The sequence below is a fragment of the Varanus komodoensis genome, unplaced genomic scaffold (genome assembly GCF_004798865.1).
Source record: "Varanus komodoensis strain SLA01 unplaced genomic scaffold, ASM479886v1 scaffold61, whole genome shotgun sequence".
Classification (NCBI taxonomy): Eukaryota; Metazoa; Chordata; class Lepidosauria; order Squamata; family Varanidae; genus Varanus; species Varanus komodoensis.
Window position 1 is genome coordinate 3522022 of NW_025336236.1, and position 19321 is coordinate 3541342.

Genomic DNA, 19321 nt, shown 5'->3' on the forward strand with positions numbered 1-19321 from the left:
TATTCCTTGTCATTTTGTAAGGTAAGTCACGAAAATCCAGAGGCTGAAAGTATTCATTATCTCTGCAGTTGCACATTAAATGTCATAGTTTTAAATATAGCTGTGAGTTCTTCAACACTAGGCCGCAAAACCAAAAATGAAAAGTTTTTCATGATAAACTGCAGTTGCTTTGGCTCCTAGAAAATGAAGTAATTGGAAGCCCTATACAAGCTTCAACAGAATTGTAAGCTGCTACACACCGCCCACATAGCTTTAAGTGCTTGAGTGTGTGTGATTAGCAGAGCTGATGCATGATCACATCAAATTCCTTCCCTCAACTCACAGATCAAAAACTTGCCCTCTCAGCTACATTCTTCTTTAAACAGCCACTGTTACCCTGGTAACCCTATGCTGCTGACACAGGCAGCTGGTCCATTTAAAGTCAGCTCTAGCTGGCAACTAAAATGTTTGTTCAACCAGTTGGGAATAGATTTCCTCAATTCCCAAGGAGTTGTTGCTTTCCATTTTCAATCCTATTTATTCTTTAAAAACAACTATTTTATTCTGGCTTATAATTAACTTAAAACATTCAACTTCTTTATATCCAAGCCACACATTTTTGATTTTGAGCAATAAATACAATTTTTAAAAACTACTTACATTGTAACTTAAGGACATGGAAGGAGAGAATGGAAAGAAGTTTTAATTAACACATTTTATGTACACGTCAGAGATCCTCTTGTCTCCCCTATGAAGCTATAGCAAAGACTATGTTGCTACAAGTATAAATTTATATAGCTATTAAACATGAATGGAAGCTTCCTGCAAAGTTCCTCAGAGCCCAACTCAGTGTTCATAAATTTGTGATAGCTTAGAAAAGCATTTTATTTTTCTCAATTAATATCAAAAGTACTTTTCACTCATATAATCAAAAAAGTTTCCTTTTAGGGTAGGAGTTAAGAACTACCAGCTCTCACTACCCACTGTCTTTCTGCATAAGTCTCTGTTCTCTGCTTTCTTCTGAGGGTGAGCAATTCTACTACATCTTCATTAAACAGTCACTGAATGATCATAACACACCTGATATAGATATACAGAATAATCTGTCCTCAGCAGAAGCTGACTGGAAGAAAATTAAGCCAGAGCAACGAATCAGGCAAATACACAATGGGCAACCTGTTTGTTGCAACATTAAACATTCACACCCCCCCCCACTTATCAACTACTTTTTTGTACAAACGGAAACTATCCAGCTATTATCTCACCTGGTTACTGTCCTTTACATGTCTAACAGAGGAATACTAGTCATATCTCAAAATTCCTACTCTAGTCTTTAATGTAATACATCACAACAGTATGGATCAAAACAGGAATGGAAGTTTTCTCATTGTTTGTAATCTGGCCAGGGAGCAATGTGGCTAATGAAGTGAGCTAAAAATCCAATAAATAATAATAAACAAGGTAACTATGGGGGGGAGGGGTATCAGGGTGGATTTGACTTAAATCACTAGTTAGTAAGACTGGATTTAAATCAAGGCTTTCCACATAAAGATTCATTTTTGCTGGTATAATCTTAATATTTACAATCAGATGAAGGTTTCACTTTTAGAATAACTTTTCAGATTAGTTTTACAGTTATATAAAAATTACTGATTTGAACAGTTCATAGATAGTTATGAAATTATTGTGAGGTGTTTGAACTTTGCACATATCCCTGCCTTACCTATAGGCAGAGGAACTTCATTAAAATATTCCCAAACCCTGCTGCCATTTTAGGTTTTCTCCTCTAGGGAAATAATAATATGCTAAACCTCAGCCTATGCACAAAAAGAGCCAAAGAGTGTTCTGCTCAAAAGGTTTCACTTTCATTTTGACTGCTTGCCCCTCCCTCCTCACACTTCACTTCTTGTGCAGATCTATTCCAATCCCAATAATCTTCTTTTGCTCATTGAACTTTTTGAAACTTAGCACTGAAGAGGTAAGGGGTTGATTCTGTTTATGTAGATTTGCGAAGAAACAATGAGATCAAGGTCTTTGCATGATTATTTTATAACATTTTTGCTGTAAAGAAAAGGCATGCAATCTCTGTAGACAGAGAACCGTAAAACCAAGCATCTGTGAGAATACCTTCTAGACAGAAAAAATGTCTAATAATCTTACAAAAACCTGTGGAAGAGCATGGCATTGTGAATGGATTAATCAAATTCATTAACCAAAAAGCTTAACATTGCATGAATATACAACCTCATGCTACATAATAAGAACTAATCCTTATTTCAAATGAATAACATTTGGACTATAATGTATCTTAAGTAGAAATGTGTATTTAGATAGATTTTTCCTCAAAAAACATTTTATTTTTTAAAAATCCAATTTAAATTTAAAAGTCTATTTAAATTTTTAACACAGTTTTTATTTTTTATTTTTAATCATTTATTTTTTAATCAGTCCTGGGGCCTCTTCATAAGAGCTGCTCTACTGGATAAGACCAAAGGCCTATATAGTGCAACAGTTCTGTTCCCACAGTGGCTAACAAGATTCCATGAGAAGCCCACAAGAGGACTTTCTTATGCAAGATCCTCTCATTCTTTTCCCCCACCTCAAAATGCTCAAGAGTCATCTATTTCTGTCAATATATTTTCCTAGTTTTTACTGTGTCACAGGCTTCACTTAAGCAGTTAAAAATGTTTTTTCAACAACTTCATTTTATCACAGAGATAATAAGTGTAAAGGCCACAGTGTAGGGAAACACTCCAGAGCCCTGAAAACAAGGATGGCCAACTTCTTAAGCTGGAGGGGCTATTCATTAACAGTGGCAAACAAATGCTGAAGAAGATCTCATCAAGCTACTATCAACTAAGCACACACATGGCATCTGGAAAAGAAGCAAAAGAAATGCACAGCATAATAACATCTACCAGAATAGGCACTGCTGATTTTCAACCTTCTAGTAAATTGTTTTCTTGAAAATGTGAAGTGCATTAACAGCATATTTGGAGGCATGGGGAGATTCATACTTAGCAAAAGGCATGCTACAGATTACCTCTCACTACAATATTTGCATATTCATCTTAACTGTCAAAGCAACCATTAAGAAAGCAAGGAATAACTTCAATAAGCCATAACAGAAAATTGTAAATATTAGTATTGAGTAAAGTAGGCATGACTTTGCAACATGCTCCAAGAAATGAAGACCTATATTGGAACCTGTTTAATTTAAGATTATGCAAAACAACTAGTCATCTATTTCCTTGGTTCCAATCCCTTAATCTTAGAGCACTTCACAGACACCCTTCTTCTTCTGTCCTTTCATTTGTGTCACGCCCAATTCAAATAATTAGAGTCAAGACTAATACACTTTTCAGTATGCAAATTATTCAATACACACACTGCTGAGGGGGAAAAAGTAATTCCTGGAAAGGCCAAGAAAATCCCATCACATTCCACCAACTGTTGGCATCTTCTCTTGCAGTTGCAAGTATCTTGATTCAGCATGCGAAGCTGTCTTAAGGTTCTGACACTTCAAGTTACATTAATTTTATCTTTTGCTTGTTTTTTCAGAATGAATTTATCTTACCTTGATGACTGCTGTAATTATAATAAGATGAAATGACCTTTTCCCCTAACTGGATCCTTATTTATCTACAAGACACTTCTTGTTACCACTCACCATTCCCCAAAGGTTAATTCTCAACAAGAGACAGACTTAAAAGCTCCTTAGAGCTAGAAGAGTTTGTTTGTTTTTAGATTTTTTATATATCATCCTTCATTTAAAAAATCCCAAGATGGTTTACATATTTTTAAAACAATATCAACACAATACCACAATTAAAAATTTCTTAGTGTCAGTAACTGATATAAAAATTAAGACATCAATTAACAATTTAATAACTAAATAACGAAAAAGGGTTTTGGCCTGGTGCCAGAATGAATTAAGTGTTGGCACCAGGCTCACCTCTCTAAGGTGAGAGTTCCATGATTGGGGCGCTATAGGAAAAAAGGTCCTCCTCCTTATATTAGCCCTCCTCACCTCTTTCAAGGAGGGATCCCAGAGGAGGACCACTGCAGAGGATTTAAGGTCCAGGCAGGCTCATATGGAAGATGTTTCTTTAGATAATAAGGCCCTAAACTGAACGTTAGTGCACCTACCCTTCTGCTCCAAAGTCCAGACAGGCAATATCTTAGTAAAGCTCTGATCCAAAATGGAAGCAATGGACTAGTCACTGACCTCCCATTCCCTGATAGATCTCTTTAGTCCTCTTCGAGACTGATATCTGATCTTGAAGAGATAGCCAGCACAGTTCTTTCCATGCTAGCTCTGAGAAGGATGGAAATCTTTGAAATCCCAGCCCTGAGGTCTCAAGACCTTGCATTTGGGACACCGAATAACCCTATGATCCCCCAGACAATGTTGAAAGGCCACAGGATTGTACTGTAAGTCACAGTAGTTTGCAACATATTTAGTTAAAGTTCAGTAGTTTATAACCAGAGGTATACATACCAAAGAAAATAAGCTGAAGATGCTTTCCACAATGGGAGATCAGTGACTAGCCCATTACTTCCCTACTTGCCCCTTTCTGATGGCAGAGGGGCAGGGCACTCACAATGACTCGGAAGTTCAGTCCTTCCTCCCCAATTTTAATCTGGAATGAGCGGCTATGAAGGGAGATTTCATGACTGCAAGAACCGTTGCTTAAAAGTTCATTTATCCCATATGTGTCTACATATACTACCAAGATGATATCTTTCTACAAATAGTAATCATAAACGAACACTAAAACAGTGAGTCAGTTCCACTAGAATAAACAAGAGCAAATACATCAAAACCAGCAGCACTGACCATATTAAATACATACAATATATATTATAATGATATATCACACACACACATTATTATATATTAAGGTGAAACACAGAAAAAATGCAAGTCATCTGAGTAAAGAAGTTTTGCTCTAACAGTAGAAGGACATCGGGTGGGGGGGAGTGGTTTTCCGCAGAAGAGTCCAAGCTTGGGTGCAGTCACTGGAAAGGCCCTTGACCCTGTTCAGTAAGAGACATTCAAATACCAAGTAGCTAATTTTGTCCTTGTGGTTCATACAGATAGCAATTACCATCTCGTTTGTCTGTATCTCTAAAAGTCAGGGAGGATTAACTGATTTTCACCTTTGCCAGAATGTCTGCCACTTCTCTCAGGAAAAGGGGCATCTAAGAAACTCCTATATAGCTTAAAGGAATGAAGTCTGCCTATCAGCTGAGAGAATTACTCACCAGGAAATAATGCCTAGCAGCAACAGTTATAATTGAATAAATTATAAACAGGCAAGATACTAGCTTGCCACTCCTTTGAAGTACATTTTCACCCAGCTTGCCTACTATTAATTCAAGCTAAAGGTTTCTAAAGAATGCCACCAAATAAAAGTCTGGGAACTAACTTTCAAATTATATTCATGACAGTCCTACAAAGCAAAGGATATATAAATTCATCTTAAAGGCAACAAATGCCATTTAAATGGCTTATGTCTATTTAAGAACAGAGAAATTTTGAACTGTACTTAAACCGTACAAGCATCTAATACATCCAATTAATATTCAGCTTCCTGTGGAAATGCATTTTTAAGAGCTCAGCCTCTTACCAATGCCCACAAAGCTTTGGTTCTATACCATTTTGCAAAAAATAATCATTTCTTTTTAATTTAATTTGATACAATGTAACAAAAAAAGATCAAGCCTCCATGTCTGAAAGTCATTTCAGTGAAGCTAGAAAGCTTAGCGCTTCCCTTACAAATGATTTTAGGTGAAATCCTTACATTTCAATCCTAAACACATGACATTAAGGGAATCTACCAAAATTAAGATTTTCTATATAATGGGCACATTCACACATCACACTAATGCACCCTGGCACTAAGTCACAAAAGACTGAATGTTCTGCAAAACAAAAATTTGTCCCCTCTTTCTTGATCCACCCATAGGTATCCCTGGGGACACCACAGGAGAACCAATTTGTCTCTCCCTCCTTGCTACAATTATTAACCTTTTCCCCACTCTTTACCCACTCTTTTTGGCAGAGTACCACTTCGATTTTTACAGCTGGCATTCATAATCCCTCTTTTGACAGTGGCACCTTGGAGGAACTGTCTATTTTTGAAATCTGTATTACTATTATTCTGCTAATTAGCACCATTATTTGCATATTTTTTAAAATAACATTCTTTTGCAAGGGCATAAATATACACTTAGGGAGATCTGAAAGTGGGCAACCTTTCTTGGGCAAGGCAAAGTGCAGCATGTACCAATCCTGAATATTGATCCTGGGAGGCTCCAAATAGACTTTATTCTACCCTTTCATTTCTCTTGACAGCAGTCAAATTGTGAGTTGTCAAACAAAAAAAGCATTAAGAGGCAAGACCCTCACCTTTTCTTTTTAACTTGTCCTAAGGGTGCTCCGACTTTTTCATCTATCCCTGAGACTCTATGTGCTTGGGAGCATGGAAAAGAATGAGCCACTGCGTTTACTTTTTTTTACAAGGACCAATGCAAATAAAAGAACAGAAATCTACTTCTAACAGACATGCAGTTACTGTGTTGCTTATCAAATTAGAGAAGTTCAGCTTGGTTTAAGATTCTAGCACTGAGCATGGCAATCTCTGCAGGTTTAATAGGGTACTTCTCATGGTTAGTTGACAAACCTAGTGACCTGATTTGCATGTGCCAACAATGTGTTAATCACTGGCTCATTTAGCCCGTAAATAATCCATCGGTAATAATAATCGGTCTAGGTTTGGACATCCTACATAAAAACGTACAAGGAAATCATCCATAGGTTATTGATCAAAAGCAAGAGTGGCAGCTTTTGCTAGGCAATATGTTTGCTCCATACCACTCATGCATGACACCCCATCAGTTGTTTAAATCAAGGGCAATCTCTGTATTTGGTCAGACAGTATGTTTGTGCACCCTCACTACCACTTGTAATTAAAGAAGCAACCTGCAGCCACTATGCTCCACTAGGTTAAAGGAATCCCTGTTTGACAAGTTTGAAAACTAGCCTTCCACATTATTATATCAGGTAAGAAAACGTACTTCTCTCATAAGCTTGATTTTTGTTGTTCCTTTTTTGTACTTTTACCACTTCATTGTGAGTTGATCATGGCTGGTCAGTCAATTAAGACTTAGTTTTTCACCATAAATTTATCAACTGGCATGGTGTGGCAAATTCTTTCTCATTCCGGTCTTTTAAATTGGAATACAGGCACTTAGTATTCCAATTTCCTACTTCCTCCTATATTTAAAAAGCAACAAAAAACTACCTTTGTAATAGCTGGCTCAGACTGATATGCAAATCTGTTTGCAAACAGGAATTAAGTGCAAAATCAGACACCTCTAGCTCAAACCCCAGCACAAACTGTGCTCCACAAAATTTGACCCTGCATCTGTTCTAATCACTTATTCATTTGTTTTCTCACTCACATTAACTACAGAACTATCCCATCCCCCACATTCATACCTCTGGATGGCACAGGGGTCTTTCTTTGACTTACCTGTTTAAATTATTGATCATGCCAAGCATGTGGAAGGTTAACTCTTTAACAGAGATGCAAGAAAGTATTCAAGTATTTCTTGAACAAATACTACACTTAGGGTATATATAGAGTGAAGATAGTTATATGCTCTGTGCTAAAAAAAGAACTTACACACCAATGGGAAAATTAAATAGGCATTCCAAGGTTATGTCATTTTTGCATAATTGCATTTAATTTGCTAAACAGTTTGAAGCTGCTTTTTATACATTTGTTTTTCGTCTGTATGTCTCATCCATGCACAACAGAAGGTAGTGGTAAGAGAAAGAATGATATTACTGAAAGGGAAGGATTTGCATAGCATCAAAGTTTACCCACTCTGGGATTGTCTTGGACCTGCAGGATAGCTTTTCACTCATGAGAACTAGAAATACTTGTTTTTTTTTTTTAAGTTAGGTTTGTCAGAAATCTATACACTTAAATGTAACCAACACTCACTCACTGCAATGTTTATCAGCTTTTTTTTCCTGTAAAAGAAATGTTTTCACAATAATGTATCTATTTGTAGGGAAGCATGACAGACAAAATTTGCATGACACTGCAGATCTCTTTGAGAATATGCTGTTTGAATTCTAGTGTGTTTTTTATGCAGGTTTCATTAAAATATTAAAAACGTAGAACAGATTTTTAATTTAAACTACAGTCTTAACACACAGAGAAACACAAACACACAGAGAGAGCCTTAACAGTGTTGAAGAAAATGATCAACACAAAGTTAGGTATGCAACCTGGGGTTATTGCCACTGAACACAGTCCTATCCTCTGATTAAACATGCATAAAATTGTGTTGGAATGCAGCACAATTATGATATGAACAGAATCAATTTCATTTGTTTTTTCAGAGAATTGAAGAACACATATTTTTATGCAATTGGTTCTTTCTCTGGAGAGCTGAAGCAGAAAACAGTAAAAATTAGAACAAAAGCTTCAGTATTATATACATACTGAAAGTAAAGCTTTAACAGTTCAATCTGAAGACAAATCACTAATTTTTCAACCATGGATCTTCCACATTTGCACTTGTTTGGATATCATTTTGGCTCTATCATGGTAACAAAATATTGAAAGAACTGGTATAAATAGCGCAGCCTTCTGCAGATGGTACAGGTACCTGCTGGGGTTGGAGGGAACTGTAGTTCAACACATCTGATGAAAGTTGGTGTCAAAGCTTAGGTGCTTCAAGAGACAAGGAGCAACAAAGCAATACATGCTCTCCCTCCTCTCACTAAGACCACTCTGTCTCAACCTCAGTTCTCCCATCTGCAGTATAAGAGATAATACTAGCTTACAACAAACCTGTGAGGTAAGGAATGTTTATGGATGTGATGATATTCACTGAGGCACAGTGAAATCCCTGAGACATACAATGGAAGGTATAGCTAAAAACCAGCCTTGCTAAGTAAAAGGCCCAGACTTGACTGCTTTCTGCAGTGAGTATCAGCCATGGTAGAAGACAACAATTTTCTTCTAAGACACCTGAGTTTGTCTCCAAAAATGAATTTTTAAATAATAAGGGCCACAGTGCAATTAGGTTGCCCACTGGCATCTGAATGCAAAGAAGATCAGCTTCATGCTCCTTCCATTTTGCCAGACAGACAGCAAATTTTGGCTGTTTGGGGTGGGGCGGGGGCTCAGAATAGAAGAAAAGGAAGCTTACGTACTGCCAGGATACTTCATCTCTTGGTGGTGCCAGCCTCCTCTCTTCCCCCAGAACACTTTTTAAATGCTTCTAAGAGGTCACTCTTGTGACTTCCAAGACACAGCTATCATCGTTCTTTCCATACTGGCATGGCAGGGCATGAAGGGAGATCAGAGCTCCAATCTTTAGCTACAAGGTCACAGTGATTTTCTGAATACATTGCTGAGGATCTGAGCAATCCTATATCCATCTAGAGGCTATTTAGCAGCCATACAATTGCTCTGTCTTGCTGCAGTCCTAAACAAACTTACAAGAGAGTAAACACCACTGATCACAGAGGGATTTACTTCCACATAATGCATAGTGTAATACAGCTTGCTGCATTTTTCTTCTCACTTTACAATAGAACTGCATTTTTTATTTTGCATCATTCACACATAGCTTGATTTGTTTCCTTTTACTTTTTTTTTTTATGGACAATTGATCAACTGAGTACATAAAAATGCCTGCTCTGTTTGCATGTAATTGCAACAAATCTATGATGTGCAAATCAAGATACTATGTGTCAACTGTTAGGTCAACTTTGAGTTCTTTAACCCACAACTTACTGTTGTTTAACTCACAATTAATCCACAGAGTCTGGGTGATCAATCTAATCTGAAGTTGCATATTCGAAATGGCAACGGCAACTGATATCCTACATTTATGTGCAAAACAGGTTAAGTTTCTTTTTAGTCTGGCACTTAAGAATTTGATGGTGTCTTTCAAAAAACCTGAAATATCTTTTTTGTCCTGACTTTTCTGTTGCTGCCATTACTCAGAACTGTAAACAATATTTCAAATTCCTAAGTGTCAATGTAAATGTTTAACATTCAATGAGGAATATACTTGTAAGGTAGCTGCAGAAATAGGGAAAGAGAGATATAATTGATGCAAGAAAGTAGGAAAATAGCAGGTCAAAAGGAAAGAGATGGCCAAAAGGAAAGAGATGAAGACAACGATCTCAAAATGTCATAACTGAACAACTGAGCAAATAAAGAAAAATACCACAATGGGACAAACATAGATGAGGGAACTTGCAAGACGCAAACCGCAGGGTAAGATTTCTTTGCTCAGCAATGTGCATTACATGATACAGAAGACAGTGGTATTCTGCCAATTCAAATGAGCATGTCTTGAGTTAATAAACCAAACCACAAACAACACTTTTGTCTGCGACGTGTTCATTCCTCCCCTCACATTACAGCTCACTGAGACAGAAAGTCCACAATTAGCCATAGCTCCCTATTTCTACTTATTTGAGTAACAACAACTATCAGCTGAGAATGTGGAACCATGGTCTGTAGTTAAATAACCTGGGCTGTTTCAAAGCTGGTATCTTCAGTTGACAAGTTCAGATAAAATGGGAAACTGTGACTAGTGACTTCCTAGTTTGCTAGCTCATGTTGCAAATGGAAGCACAAAAGCGCTGAATGTAGACTATTCACATCAAGGTTCTAGAGGTGAACATGGCCATTTAATATTTCCATGTTCTTAAAGACTTTATAGCATCTAGAAACTGCAATATCCTAGCACCAGGTTATTAAGGATGTAAGACAAGTACCACTCAAGAAGTACAAGCTTTACAACTTAACTGTAAGTTCATCGAAATACAATCCACTGAACAAACCCAATCTCCTTTCCAATGTCCCCAATATGCTTATTGCAACAGTATTCAGAATTCCAAACTTTGTTCTGAAAAATAAAAAGCAGCTTGCTAGCCATGACTAGAAAAGGAAAAGCAAGTCTTACCTATCAATCACCCCTTCCACATCTTTAAATACACCTAAAATATTACTATTATAAATATATAATTTAAAATATTTGTCATTAACAATAAAAGCACATGTAGCCCTATTTATTTATTTATTTATTTTAGTTATTAAAAGCTTTTTTATACTGTCCAATCACAAAAGTTTTCAGGACGGTGCTACAATAAGAGGCACCATCATCAATCCTCCGATAAAATCCCATTAAAACAATTAAGACTTAAAATATTTTAAAAAAACTTAAAATCTTTTTGGGAAAATTAAAAGGTTTTGGCCTGGTACTGAAAAAAAATAAAGTGTCGGCACCAGGCACACCTCTCTGGGAAGCATGTTCCATAACTGGGGTGCCACTGCAAAGAAGGCCCTTTTCCAGGTAGCCACTCCTTTGATCTCCTTCAAAGAACACTCCCAAAGAAGGACCTCTAATCCAAATCTTAGGGGGCAGGCAGGTATGTATGGAAGGGCCATAAAATAAACATCCAAAACCCCTATTGCTGAAATATTTTTATTAGAACAATTAAAAGATCACAAAAAATATGAATGTTTTCAAAATACATTTTTAACATCTTGCCTGATGAAGTAACCTCAAAAGCTTGTGCCTTGTGGGTGATCTTTTGTTAGCCTAATGAAAGTGCTACATTAAAATGGCTTATTAAACTGATATATGACCATCAGATATTTGGGGTAAGCTTCCACTGTTCTGTTGTTGATTACTAGCTTATTTATACCAATGTTTTCCTGTCATTCCTCCAATGAACTCAGGAGAATGTATATAGCAGTTCCATCACTAATTTATCTTCACAGTGGCCCTATGAGAAAGGTTAAACCAAAATCACACAGTGAGCCTCAGAGTTAAGCATGATTTGAAACTGTGTTACCCATCACCCTTACTCTCTTATGTGGTGACCAGGTGAACAAGGTGGTCACAGAGGTGGGCCCAAAAAGACTTATTTAGTAACAAAGCTGCCACTGATGTTATTAAAAATAACCCATGCTGAAGTCACAGCAGGAAAAAGCATAACAAGTAAATTATGTCATGAACAGTAATCATTACTCTAGGTTATGACTTCTGCAAGATAAATAAGCTAAATACCACTAAACTAAAAGTATTTAAAAATATCTGCTGACTTGCGAGGAAAACACATTATGTGCAAAATTTGAGAAAGAGCAAGCAAGTGAAGTTACTTAGGTGAATAGAGAAAAAGAAGGGTACTCAGTGCTACCAGGTTAAAAATTTAGTCCTATGTTAACATGCAGTAGAATTAGAATGGCATCCCTTTGGTATGGTTGTCAGTTGTACCAAAGGCTTTTCAGACATATTTACAGATTATCCTATGCAGGATGCTTTGGGTCAAGCCTGGTTCTTAAAAACGCAGCCATATTATCCATAATACAGGTGAATATTTATGGAAGCTGCACCTTATAGATAGTATTTCATCACTAGCATTAAGCTTACTTAAACAATAGTTTGCCTAAGAAGGACTGCAGGTGGCGTAGTGGTTTAAACTGCTGTGCTGCTGGGCTGGTTGATCGAAAGGTCACTGGTTCAAATTTGCACAACAGAGTGAGTTCCCGTTGCTCCGTCCCAGCTCCTGCCAACCTTGCAGTTCGAAAGCATGCAAATACAAGTAGATAAAAAGGTACCACTTCGGTGGGCAAGTAACAGTGTTCCGTGCACTTTGGTGTTTAGTCATGCCGGCCACATGACCACGGAGACTGTCTGCAGACAAACGCTGGCTCTCTTGGCCAGGAAACGGAGATGAGCACCGCCCCCTAGAGTCAGGCATGACTGGACTTAATGTCAAAGGGAAACCTTTACCTTTACCTTTTTAAAAAGGCTGAGACAAACTTTATCAGATTACACATGATATCAAGAAATGTTCTTATTTGGGGGATAATAAATGTAAACATGTATAATTTGATAGCAAATGTAATTTTTAAAAACTTAATCAATTTTAAACCATCTGATTTTCTCATGTATGCATATACTAAGCCAATATATTAGCTATATGCCAGATACTAAAAACCAGTCAGAGGGAGAACAACAGTTATACCTATAAAAGGCAATAAAATTGGTATTAATTTTCATTAAATTAAAAATTATTTCTTCTACCTCACCTTTTAAAGAATTTAATAGAATCTCTGAAGGATCACTAAGAAGTTTGTTTCCTGGTCCATCTAAAGTAATGAAGTTCTCCAATAAACCTTTATCTATAGACCCTATGGACATTCGTGTCCCCCCCCTCCAAAAAAATTACATCTCAAGTTTTTATCTTGTTCTATTCTACACATTATTTTAGTCTTATATGGAGTAAAATATCATTGAAATGTGTAATGTAATGTGTATGCAATGTGGCCTTCAAAAGTTGTTTTTACCCATGGGTTCCCTAGGAAGCAATCCTATATCCTCCATACATCGTCTGGAAAATGATGGGATTTTTCAGAGTCTGAGCACTTAAGTCCCTGACCTCACAGTTCAGACTATGAAGGCTGTGCTCTGGCCCCATCCCCTCACAACCAGTGAAGAAATAATTGTGCCAGCTGCAGCCCCAAGACACAACTGGGCCTCAGGGGGGAGAAAAAGGGGGCACGCTAAGAGATACAGAGTAGAGGAGGCTGGGTTTGGAGAGTTACAGTAATTTCAACTGACTCCCCAGCCTTCTAATCCTTTCCCTCATGTTAAATCTGGATGGCTATTTTTGGCCATCTAAATAAAATGCAAGGTTCAAGATGCAACAATGGCAGAGATTGCTGATGCGACAATTTACGACATGCTTGGAAAGTCTGGAGACTTACAAGCATCTGCTGCAGGGGCAATCAGATTGCACCTTTAAAAATCTATTCAAGCCTTGTATTCTATGAAACAATAATGCATTTTTTTCAAAAGATTCCCCAAGTCCATACTGTTCTATTTTAGTATCATTAATCCAATGCCAATCATTTGCTAACCCACATGCCTCATAATACTCCTTTTTCCCCAAATGGAAAAGTCAATTATTTCAGAGCAATTTGTGGACAACTCCCCCCCCCCATTATATTAATTACACACATCTTCCCAGTCTTTAATTAGGACTTCTTCATGGTTAGGTACATTTATTATATTTTTGTAACATTACCAATTACCATGATCCATGCTCAAGAGGACAAATAGTATAATTTAAGTTTTGCGACCATACTTCTAAACTGAACTGTCCTTTCCATGAATATCTTGTTTGAAGAATACGGATGGTTTTCTAACCAGATGACCTCTTAAACCCTGATAATATGTCCAAAAAACCTTTGCTCTGACTCACAGAATTTTCTCAAACTAAATAGCCATCAATCTTAACTCTTCTTCAAAATCTTTATCCATTGTATAAATATACCATAAGACTCTGTTTTAATGGGAGCAACTACTAAGAAACTCTAGCATGCAGACTCATACTTTTTCATGCTACCTCTACCTGACAAGTATGATAAGCCAACTTCCTAACCTTGGACCTGCAGTGATGGGCAGCAATCCCAGCAGTTTGCCATTCCAAGGCTGGAAGAAAGATCAGGGACTGTTTGGCCCCTGCACTGCTAAGGCAGTCAGAGCATCTCAGTCACATGACAGCCTAAAAGGCAAACTCTGGTCTTCTCTTCCTGTGAGAAAAATGATCTGCCTCCCATAACTGAGAGTGTGCTCTAAGATGCAGCTGTAATGCTAATATAGCAAAAGCTAGATAATGGTTTGGCTCAACATCTTTATGATATTTACATATAACCAGATTAGCACTACTCAAAAGAAAAGGTCATTTTTCTCCCTCTTAATATTTCTTCTTCCATTTCTGAAGCTGGCTAGAGATTACTAAATGACATCTCTTTCTCACTTGACCAAAGAAAGTCAGTAAACCCTTAATGGCATTAGCACCTCACAGAAATAGAATAATCTACTCCACATTAAGTCCAGTTTTAACTGTTACTAACAGGAAGTAACAAGAATCTTTTATGCACTCAATGTTAAATGGGCAGAACAATCCTATACTAATACTGAACAGGGACCAGAGATACACTGACTGCCACAGTGGTAGAGCAGCCACTGTATCTAATTCATCTTTAGCTCAGGAGTGCAGGGAGGAAAAACCACCACTGGAAAATAGAAGCACAGCATAACAATGAAAGGAACATTCCCACTGTCCCTGAATACATGCCAATGTCCACCAATCAAGAACTACATTGACACCTACAGTCAATGGGAGTCAATGTACTCATACAAAACAAAACACAGTCCCAATACACTCTCTACATCACAACACACAAGAACAGCACAAAGCACCCCAACTCCATCAGCCCCAGTTGTGCAGCCCACAACAATCCCACTATTGCCTGCGCTCTACAAGCAAGGGTTCAAATTCCCTTATGCTCCACACAATAATTGGGTTACAGACACAGCACATACAACAGAGAAGAGGGAGAAGACACGCAACCCCCAGTGCTATCTTGGCAGGATGCTTGCAAAGGGTATGCCCTCCTGGAACAAAGGTTAAGACCCATGCACAGAGGGAAAGGTTTGAAAGAGACCAAAGGGAGAGGCTAGGGCATGCTTATACAGATACACATGGAAGACAACAGCTTTCAGTGACTCACTCTATAGGGCAGAGAGTTTAGAAGCAGCTAGCTGGAGTTTAAGCCCAATAAGGAAAGGAGAACATGCCCCACTCCACCTTCTGCATGCACAGAATGTCAGGGGCAAAAAAAAGTGAGCCCTCAAATTTGAACCCACACTGCAAACTCCACAAAACAGTTCATGTACTACTTAGCCACAGCAGTAAAGAGCAAAATCAGATACGTCATGGCACATTTGTCTTGCCACCACTCCAAACAGGAAAAGGGGTGATTTCTTACTCAGTCCCACACATGGTTTTTCAGAGCCTCTTAACTTTTTAAAAAGCCCAAATACTAGTATTTATATATCTAAACAGAGGAAACAACAAACTGGAGGCTACCATAACTTTGAAACAGTTTCCAACTTCCCTCAAAGACCAATACCAAGATCTTGCTTCTTTGCTTTGTTAATCATAGTGTCATGTGAAATGAGCCCTTCTGCAGGTGTGAATCAGCAGAAACTTGTATTATCTTGGTTGCACAAGTTCTAGACTGCCAGGCATTCATCCAGCATTCCAAGAATTCAGCGTTTATAACTTAATGTAACACATTTAACTTTAGAATGTTTAAAATTAGTGCAGTCATCCTCAAAAGAGAAGTCACATGAAAAGTTATGCATAAACTCTCAAAGTACTTTATCTTTTTTATTTAAACCTGCACATTTCCTTAAGTTAATTCCCTTTGACTTCAATGAGTCTACTCTAAATGTAACTTAAAGTGCCCATCCTATACACATTATACAGAAAAATCTACAACTCCAAGCATACGCTAGCAACAACTGGATGCATGCTAGAAGTTATAAAACATTTATTCTGCATAGCCTGCAGCTCAAGTCTGGGTCCAAACCACAATAAATTAGGGATGGGAAACATGAGGTCCTCCAGATATTTTGCCATACAACTCCCATTAACCCTAACCAACACCGCCAATGGTGAAGGATGCTGGAAGTTGTAGGCCAAAATATCTGGAGGGCCACAATTTGCCTGTTTGCACAACTGATTAAAAGATTAAAGTTCTTAGTCAATTTACAACACAATCTTATATATGTGATGTTTGCTCACAAGTAAGACCAACTGAGTTCAGTGGTTCACTTTGGTAAGTAGGAAAGGACTGCAGCATTACTTACTTTACAAAGGACACTTAAATAATGGTTGTACATCTGCAACCTGATCTTAGCCAGAAAAAAGTACACTGCAGATTAAATTGCATTTGAAATACCAATTTTCAGGAATACATATCTGTCAACTGACCTTTCATTTTTATAACACAAAGAAGCAATTCATATTTACACTCAAACATTTTTACAACTCATAATATGTCCCAGGCTGAGGTCTGCTGGGATTTGCAGCATTTTCTCTCTAAACATGAACAGGATAGGATTATGCTTCATATTCAGGATTCAGGCTATATGGTTTCAAAGATTATAGGTATAACAATTCAATTTATAGTGCCAACTAACAATTATTGTTTGTCTCAATAATCCAAGTGCACATGAATCATTCAGTGCAAGCCTAATTCATCCTTGGCCTATGTGACCAATTAATTTACCCTGTATCTTGTCACTAGAAACTTTTCTCAAAGCACAGAAACATGTTCTATCAACTGCCAATATTCAACTGCCAGGACTACAGAAGTGTAGAAAAATCTGTGGGCTACTTCTGTGTAACCAAGGAAATGAATAAAGGAAGACAAACCCACCCGCAACTAGATATAAAACACCTAATGGCAACTCACCACCTTGTTCTTGCATGTTCAACTATTTTCCTTCCGGCCTCTTACTACTTTTCCCTTTCTCTTGTCTTGTCTTTTAAATGTGTGTGCCTGAAGGCATGGTCTATCTCCTATTTTTAGAATGATGTGAGCTGTTTTGTCTGAAAACCAGGAGAAAACTGAATGAATACATACAACTATTTGTTTTAACCCCATTAAAATATGAGAAACAATCCTTCACTGCATCTGACATACATTATCTATTAAGGCTATACTCTAAAAGCCTGTTTGAATGGTTTCATTAATTTATTAGGATCCTTCAGCAGTTTAGGCATCAGGTTTGGGCCTGATTATCCTGAATGCTCACATAGGAGCCACTCCCATAATGATGTTATCATGAAGAATTTGCAAGAGACATAATGGAGACATAAAATATGTACAAATGAAAGGCATTGCTCCAAATAATTTATAAGTCCAACAAGCTTTTCAATACAGTTACTTAAAAGAATTACTTCAATATAGCTCTACATGAGAGTGCCCAACATAAAGAAAATGTCACTATCAGAACACCCTTTGATTTCTGCTGGCCTAAGAGAAATTTGAGAAGTTTTGTTCCATATTGTTTACATCTATTACAGCTATTCTCCTGTCAAAAAGCATTTGGTAATATGTCAGCCCTTGTTTCCTCTCCCAACACCCATTCCTATATGCAAGTTAATTTGATGTCTATGAGCCACTATCCCCCACGCCTCAAAAGCTAAACAGTTATTAAAGTATTGTAAATGTGGCCTTGGCCAAATCAAGTTTCTCTTTGGTAGATTCTGAAAACCAACCTGCCAAGATGACTGCTTAAAAGAAAAAGAAAAGAAAAGAAACAGGCAGAGATCCCTTCCGTAGCTGGAGCTCGTTTCTCCGGAATCCCCCCTGCGCTTTCCCCCCACATTACAACCTCCCCATTCAGCACTCACCACCCTCGTGTAGCATTTTAGGGACGCTCTGCCGGGGGACGAGGTAAGTCCACCTCCGACAGTCCAGCTGCACCTGCCTATATCCGGATCCAACGCTTCTATCTCTACCAGGAACTCACAGGGAGAAAAATGCCGAAGTGGCCCCGAGCAGTCCCTTACACCTGCGGCAGAAGCGTCTGACATAAGCGTATCATGGGACGCAGCCCTCGGGCAAACTGTCCAGTGCCATGGAAGCTGCCCAGTCGAAACCACAGGGAGGGCGTTTGCTGACATCAATCCTCTTCCACCGCCACCGCCCATCAACAGAAACACTGTACGTTCAACACACCAAACACACCCTCCGCCAAGACAGCTCAGCCGTCCTTCACGTCGTCCGCTCCCTCCCGAACCTCCTCTCGGCATCTATAAGTAGCAGCCGTCGCCGAGCCTTTCTCCTCAAAGTCTCCATGGGAAACGCCAAAAGAAAGTAGGAGGACTCGGTTTCCTTCGCCGCCCAAATCTGCCACCCATCCCAGCAGAAAAAATAATTCTCCCTCAATCCGCCGTCTCTCGCTTGTTCGCCGCAACTCTCTAGCCAGGCCGAAAAAGCGACTGCAGACCAACGAGGAACCCACCGAAGGGAGAATCCCGACCCAGACAAGAAGAACTGGGGGCCGCGGGGCTAGGGAAGAGTCCGCACTCACCTCCTTCATGAGGTCAAGCCGCTGCGGGGGGCCAGACAAGCAGCCCGGAGTCCTTCGCTGCCTGCTGTAGCTGGAGCTCCAGTCCCGAGAGCGGCAGCCAGGCCTCGCTCTGGGCCGGACTGTGCCCAGGAGAACTTCCGAGGGCAAGCGGGCAACTCCTTCCGGGGCACGGGAGGAGAGGGGGTGGGGGGCACTGGTCTTCCCTGTGCTCGGGCTCCGCGCCCTACGTGCAGGTAGAGGAAGAGAGTCTGGGGGTGCGGCGTGGGGGGGGGGGGAATAGAGCACGATCGGGGGGGGGGGGAGAAAAAGGGGACCTAGGCCTCGCCTC

The 19321-nt window shown here is 38.8% G+C and overlaps 1 protein-coding gene across 6 annotated transcripts in view; it reads right to left on the minus strand.

The window, feature by feature from the left end:
- Positions 1-19103, minus strand: part of FRS2 (fibroblast growth factor receptor substrate 2) — a 47416-nt gene extending 28313 nt beyond the window's left edge. The window contains exons 1-2 of one of the 6 annotated variants that reach the window (XM_044449815.1): positions 18994-19084; positions 17367-17503 (exon numbers count right to left, since the gene is read on the minus strand). The gene's annotated coding sequence lies outside the window, so the exon portion shown is untranslated. The other 5 variants (XM_044449816.1, XM_044449814.1, XM_044449819.1 and 2 more) reach the window with 5 other exon arrangements.
- Between the last annotated feature and the right edge of the window lie 218 nt (positions 19104-19321).